Raw genomic sequence first — 7,528 nt, forward strand, 5'->3', positions numbered from 1 at the left:
GGATAAAGTGAAGTCCGTGAAGGAAGGAGGGATGGGAGAAGTGTTTTATTAGGAGTCGTTTGACTTCTCACCCTCCTGCTCGGATCTGAGCGGTTCCCAATCCCATCACTGTCCCCCAGTCGAGTCTTTGGGCCCCCAACGCCGACCGAGCAATACCCTGTTCCTGGCCCCCCCCCTCCCCCGGGCCCCGCGACAAAATGGCGGCGGCAGAGCTCGAGTCCCCCCATGATTGGCTGCTTTCCCCGTCACTCCTCGCCCTCGCGCGCTCATTGGTCGCCTCGGGCGGGCACTCCCCGCCCTCTCCCTCTGCCGTGCTGGGGCAGCGGTGGCAGCGCCCGGACGGCGCTGAGGCGGCGGCGGAGCTCGGGGGCAGCTTCGGCGCGGTGGGACCCGCGCTCGGTCCTGGCGGGGCTCGGGGCTTGCTGCGGGCGGAGGGGGCGGGAGGCGCCAGGGGAGCGGGGTCTGGCGGGCTCGGCCCCCCGTGTCCCCTCCCCAGGGACCGCTGAGGGAGCGGTGATTCAAAGAAATCCTTAAACAACATGTAAAAGCACACTTTTTATTTCCGGCCGGGGCAATGCAAAGGGGTTTCGCCCCCCCGCCAGTGCATTCCACTGAGAAAAGAAACACAACAGCTTTTATACATTTGGAAGGAGTAAGTTTCAAAAATTATCTATCATATACAGTCGTTGAGAATCAGTACGAAGTCTGCCTTATCTAAATAGACATTCACTTACCTATCCCTATTTTTATTATTATAGAGTAGTTACATCATGGTGTAACTGGGATGTTACACAGAGCTGGATCCAGCATTGGAACTCACCAATTGCCATGTTATATCCCTTCCTCTTTCCAATGGAAATAAAGTGGGATCAGGACCCATGGCACAGCATCCCTGGAATGCTGCCGGGCGGATCTGTGCCCCTTCCCAATCCCCATCCCATGAGTTGCCGGATAGGAGCTTCCAGATGCCAAATCTCATGAGGATGAGGATGATGATGATGATGATGGCAGTGATGACGGACACAGCGACCAGCACCAGGATGAAATTCCATCCGAATTCCAGCTCTGGGAAATGCGGGATGATGAGGAGAGGGAGGGGAAACCGGAACCCCCATCCCACTGCTCCGCATCCCCAAATTTCTCATTTCCCAATTCCCAAATTCCACATTCCCAGCCTCACACCAGGTGAAGATCCCGGGCTCCGGCATTCCAGCGTGCTCCACCCGGCACTGGTACTGCTCCCGCTCCTCCGGCAGCGCCTCGATCCTGACCCAGCTGTGGAAGGTGCCATCGCTGTTGGGAACGATCCCGCCCCACTCCGTCTCCTGATCCCAGATTTCATCCCCCTTCAGCCAGTTGATCCCGACGATCCCGGGGTAGAATCCATACGTGTGGCAGGACAATGTCAGGATTCCGTGTTCCTCTTTCCCAGACACATGGACGTTAGTGGGCTCTAAAATGGGATAATGGTGGGATCTATCCATGGAATTTCCAAGGGAATGGACAGCAATGAGATCCACCCACAGAATTCCCATGGGAATAGGATGAAGGTGAGATGCATAAACAGAATTCCTATGGGAATTCCTGCGTTCTCAAATTCCACCTTCCCAAATCCCACATTCCCCAGTTCCCCATTTCCATGGGAATTCTGCCCCCACCTTTTCGCTCCAGTGCCTCCTGCCCATACCGGACGTGTTTCTGGAGGACTTCCAGGCAGGTGTGCTCCAGGTAATTTGTCAACCTCTTCACCATGGTCCTGTCAGATTCCCATTTCCTCTTGGTGATCTGGGCAGCGCCATTGGCCGCCACGAAGCTCCTGGATCCCAGTTCGAAGGAGATGAAATCCTGCCCGTCATAGCCTTCCCGATGGGATCCACGGACGCTCCCGTTGGACAGGAGCTCACAGCCACAATCTCACTGCAGTGTGTGGAGACCTGGGGGGTGGAATCAGACCCACAGAGACCCATGGAAGTGTGTCCCAGCCCCACAAGGCCCCATTGCAGCCCTGCAGAGTCTCATAGTCTGATGAAGATCCACAGATCCCATTCCAGACCCTTGGAGTCCCCAAGATCCCCCCCAGGCCCACAGATCCACATCCCAGCCCCACAGATCCCCCTTCCCCAGCTCCCCCCACTCACCCCCACTCTGGTTGTACCGGATCTGCAGCATCTTCAGGTGGGTGGAGTCCCTGTGCTGGTACCTCTCATTGATCCAGGTCTCAGTATCCCAATATCCCGGCTCAGCTCCAGCCGCTATCCACAGAGTCTGCGGCTCCAGCCGGCCCCGCTCACTGTTGTAGCTCGCGAAGGGGATCCCATCCACAAACGCCACGGCCACATATCGGGGGAGCCCCGGGCCGGGCTCCGACACCACCACTCGCAGGTAACGCAGGGAGTGGAGAACTGGGGGGACATGGACATTTGAGGGGGCTGGGGAGGCCCAAGGTGAGAGACTGGGGGGCTGAGGGGGCTCACGGGTAAAGGAAATGGGGAACTGGGAGAGCTGGGAGAGCCAGAAAGGGGCTTGGGAGTCCCAGGGTCAAGGAAAGAGAGATGCAGGGATGAGGAGAGGTGAGATGGGGGGGCTCCAAGGGGTCCCTGTGCCCAGAAAAGGGGGGTCCAAGGGGCCGAAGTGCTGGGGAAAGGGGGGTCATGGGATGGGTCCTGGATGTCATCGGAGTAGAGAAAAAGAGGGACTGAGGGCTGGAAAAGGCAGAAATGGGAGTCCAGGAGGTCCCAGGGTCAAGGAAAAGAGGGGCTGGAAGAGGTGGGATGATGGGAAAAGGGGATGTGGGGGGCTATTAGTGCATGATAAGGAGGTGCAGGAGAGTCCTGGAGCCAGGTATGGGGTGCAGGGGGGTCCCCATGTATGGGAATGGGTGTTCAGGTGGTCCCAGTGCTGGATGAGGTGTGTCAGGGACATCCTGCTGCCCAGGAGTAGGGATTCAGGGGGGTCCTGGTACAGGGTAAGAGGTCCTCGTGCCTGGAAATGGAGGTTCAGGGGGGTCCCGGTACCCAGGAATGGGAGTTCAGGAGGGCCTCATTCCCGGGAATAGGGGTTCAGGGGGTCCCCGTGCCCAGGAATGGGGGTCCAGGGGGGTTCCAGGGCTGGATAAGGGGATGTAGGCAGGTCTATGTGCCAGGGAAGGGATGCAGAGGAGTCCCCTTTCTGGGAATGGGGATTCAGAGAATGCCGGTGCTGGATAAGGGGGTTTGTGGGGGTCCTGATGTTGGGGGAGGAGGTGCAGGAGGGTCTCAGTGCCCAGGAATGGGGGTTCAGGGCAGTACCCGTGCTTGGGAATGAGCATTCAGGGGGGCCTCTTCCCGAGAATGGAGGCTCAGGAGAGTTCCAGGGAAGAGGGTTCAGGGGGTGCTGGGGATGGATAAGGGGGTTCAGGGAGGTCTCCGTGCCAGGGAAGGGGTGCAGGAGAGTCCGTTTCCCAGCAAAGGGGGTTCAGGGGGTTTCCTATTCTCGGGAAGGGGGGTTCACTTCCCAGGAATGGAAGTTCAGGAGGTCCGAGGGTCCCACTTACCCTTCGTCGCCCCCCCGGGTCCCCCAGGACCCCCAGGAGTGCCCCAAGAGCCAGCGCTGGAGCCATCGTGCTGCTCCGCTGCGTTTGGGAAATATCCCTCCCTCAAATTACCCTTTTTTGGTCACAGGCTTAAAAAAACCAGTTTCTTCTTCTGGAATGCTTCCCAGCTCTGTGGTCTGGCCAAGATACACCTTCTTATCAGTAGTGCTCAGGCCCAGATGGTTTAGTCTCAAGACTAAGATATCCACTTGCACATAGCTATGGGTAGATACAGGACTAAGCCCTGTTTGGTAAAGCTGAAGGAATTCACAAGACTTAAACTCTGTGTCATGGGTTGACCCTGGCTGGATGCCAGGTACCCACTAAAGCCACTCCTACTCTCCCTCTGCAGCTGGACAGAGGAGAGAAAAAAAACCAGCTGAGGATTCATGAGTTGAGATAAGATCTGGGAGAGGTGATTGATCACCTTCACAGGCAAAACAGATTCCAAGTGGAGATATTACCTAAATTTATTACTGACAGGATAAGGCCCAAAGAGTGAGAAACAAAACAGTCTTAAAAACACCTTCCTCCCACCCCTCCTTCCATGTTCTCCCTCCTCCCTCCAGCGGTGCAGGGGGACGGGAATGGGGGTCACGGTCAGTTGTTGTTTCTGCTGAGAGACAGTCCTTGATGGACCTCTCCAATGTGAGTCCATCCCTCGGGCAGCAGCTCTTCCCAACCTGTGAACCTGTGGATCACTCCTCCATGGGGTCAGTCCTTCACAGATGAGCTGTACCGGCGTGGGTCCCCCACAGGGGCCACGAGTCCTACTGGGAAAAACCTGCTCCAGCCTGGGCTTCCCTCTCCACGGGCTGCAGGTCCCTGCCAAGACCCTGCTCCATCCTGGGACTCCCACGGGTCACAGCTTCCTTCCTGCATCTACCTGCTCCAGCCTGGTCTCCTCCATGGGCTGCAGGGGGGTCTCTGCACCCCGATGCTCCCCCATGAGCTGCAGGGGGGTCTCTGCACCCCGATGCTCCCCCAGGGGCTGCAGGGGCACAGCTGCCCCACCCTACTCTGCCCCACAGGCTGCAGGGCCTCAGCTCCGGCACCTGGAGCACCTCCTGCCCCTCCTTCTGCACTGCCCTTGGGGTCTGCATTGCTGTTCCCATGTTCTCACTCTGCTCTTCCCTGCCTGGAATTCCTTCTGCACAACAACCTTCTGTTCTTAAATATGTTATCCCAGAGGTGTTACTATTGCTCCTGACTGGCTCAACCTTGGCCAGCAGCAGGAATTCCATCCTGGAGCCGGCTGGCATTGGCTCCACGTGACAGGGGAAGCTTCTGGCAGCTTCTAACAGAAGCCACCTCTCTAGCTCCCCCCCCCAAAAACCAGCCACACTGCACACTGTTTGTTGCAATTAAAGATTTTCCCAACATTTCTCCCCTTCGAGACTTGTTGAAATTTTCAGCAAGTCTCACTTATAAGCCTTATAATATTTTGGGTTACAAACATTAGTACAACAACTCACATAAATTCATAAAAGACAACAATCACTGTCATCACAGTCACTATAATTCATTTGACCCACTGAGAGTGGTCTGGACACCAAAATGATCTTTTCCAACAACTCCTGAAATCTCCAGGAAATGCCATCCTTTTGTACATCATACCAGAGGCATTCCCACCTACCCTGAGCCCAATCAAAGACCACACTCAGACTTTACTCAGCGGACTGTGGGTATCCTTCCCTCACTCCACAGGACTTTTACCTCCCAGGCCTCCGCCACCACCTCAGTGGGCTACAACCACCAGTGTAGCAGAGCTGCAGTGACCAGGTCTCATTGCTGGATCTGGGGGGTGTCCTGTGGGTCCTTCCAGTCGCAGCCCTGCTCCAACTGCTAGTGCCAGCACTGCAGCCTCACTCCAGCACTGACCCTCCAAACTACTCTGCCAAGTCTCAATGGGTGGGGGGAGGCCGGCTGCCATCCTGTTTTGATCGGGTGGGTGGGAGCCCACCCAGAAAGGTCTTGCTCTGCACGTAGTGCCCGGAGTGCTACACCAACGGCATGTGAGAGACGGACGATCAGGGCTTCTTTTTTTGGCTGGAAGGGCAATCGTTCGTGGCAGGAGTCCCGTTCCTAAATGGGCCGTCCGAGGCCCGAAAGTGAATACGGATGAAGATTCCTCCCAGACATGCTGTTGGTGCAGCACTCTGGGCACTACGTGCACAGCAAGACCTTTCTGGGCGGGCACCTTTGGTCTGGGAGGAATCTTCATCCATATGAAATTTTGGGAGTCAGGCTGGCTGTTCTGAGGCAGGGCTGAAAACAGGAAACAACAGCCCTTATCCCCAGGAAAGAAAGACTGGAAGCTTTGGCTTTGTGGTGCACTTGGTGGGCCAGGCTGAGCACTCCATGAACAGCAAGACCTTTCTGTGCTGGCACCTTTGGTGTGGGAGGAGTCTTCATCCGTATGCAATTTTGGGAGTTGGGCTGGCAGTTGGGAGGCAGGTCTGAAAACAGGAAACAGCAGCCTTTCTCCCCAGGAAAGAAAGACTGGAAGCTTTGGCTTTGTGGTGCACTTGATGGGCCAGGCTGGGGACTCCATGGGCAGCAAGAGCTTTCTGTGCTGGCATCTTTCCTATGGGAGGAATCTTCATCCGTATGCAATTTTGGGAGTCAGGCTGGCAGTTGGGGGGCAGGTCTGAAAACAGGAAACAGCAGCCCTTATCCCCAAGAAAAAAAGACTGGAAACTTTGGCTTTGTGACGCAGTTGGTGTGTAAGCCTGGGTACTCTCTTGGCAGCAAGAGCTTTCTGTGCAGGCACCTTTGGTGTGGGAGGAATCTTCGTCCGTATGCAATTTTGGGAGTAGGGCTGGCAGTTGGGAGGCAGGGCTGAAAACAGGAAACAACAGCCCTTATCGGCAGGAAAGAAATCCTGGAAGCTTTGTCTTTGTGGTGCACTTGATGTGTCAGCCTGGGCACTCCATGGGCAGCAAGAGCTTTCTGTGCTGGTGTCATTCCTATGGGAAGAATCTTTGTTTATATGCAATTTTGGGAGTCAGGCTGGTAGTTGGGAGGCAGGTCTGAAAACAGGAAACAACAGCCATTATTACCAGGAAAGAAATCCTGGAAGCTTTGGCTTTTTGGTGCAGTTGGTGGGCAAGCCTTAGCACTCCATGAGCAGCAAGAACTTTCTGTGCTGGCATCTTCGGTGTGGGAAGAATCTTTTTTTGTATGCAATTTTGGGAGTCGAGCTGGCAGTTGGGAGGCAGGGCTGAAAACAGGAATCAAAAGCCCTTCTCCCAGGAAGAAAGCCTGGAAGATTTGACTTTTTGGTGCAGTTGGTGGGCAAACCTGGGCACTTCATGGGCAAGAGCTTTCTGTGCTGGCACCTTTGGTGTGGGGGGAATCTTCGTCCGTTTGCAATTTTGGGAGTCGGACTGTCAGTTGGGAGGCAGGCCTGAAAACAGGAAACAACAGCTCTTATCGCCAGGAAAGAAAGACTGGAAGATTTGGCTTTCTGGTGAAGTTGGTGTGTCAACCTGGGGACTCTGTGGGCAGCAAGAGCTTTCTGTGCTACCACCTTTGGTGAGGGCGGAATTTTCATCCATATGCAATTTTGGGATTCAGGCTGTCAGTGGGAGGCAGGGCAGAAAACAGGAAACAGCAGCCCTTATCTCCATGAAAGAAAGACCGGAAGCTTTGGCTTTCTGGTTCAGTTGGTGAGTCAGTCTGGGGACTCTCTTGGCAGCAAGAGCTTTCTCTGCTGGCGCCTTTGTTGTGGGAGGAATCTTTATCCGTATGCAATTTTTGGTGTAGGACTGGTAGTTGGGTGGGAGGGCTGAAAACAGGAAACAACAGCCCTTATCTCCAGGAAAGAAAGACTGGAAGCTTTGGCTTTGTGGTGCAGTTGGTGGGCCAGGCTGGGCACTCCTTGGGCAGCAAGAGCTTTCTGTGCAAGCACCATTGGTGTGGGGGGAATCTTTGTATGCAATTTTGGGATCCGGA

General features: G+C 55.4%; 1 pseudogene; it reads right to left on the bottom strand.

The window, feature by feature from the left end:
- Nucleotides 1-542: 542 nt before the first annotated feature.
- On the bottom strand, nucleotides 543-3,965 carry LOC116781359 (annotated as a pseudogene).
- Nucleotides 3,966-7,528: the final 3,563 nt, after the last annotated feature.

Source organism: Chiroxiphia lanceolata (genome assembly GCF_009829145.1).
Source record: "Chiroxiphia lanceolata isolate bChiLan1 chromosome W unlocalized genomic scaffold, bChiLan1.pri scaffold_40_arrow_ctg1, whole genome shotgun sequence".
Classification (NCBI taxonomy): domain Eukaryota; kingdom Metazoa; phylum Chordata; class Aves; order Passeriformes; family Pipridae; genus Chiroxiphia; species Chiroxiphia lanceolata.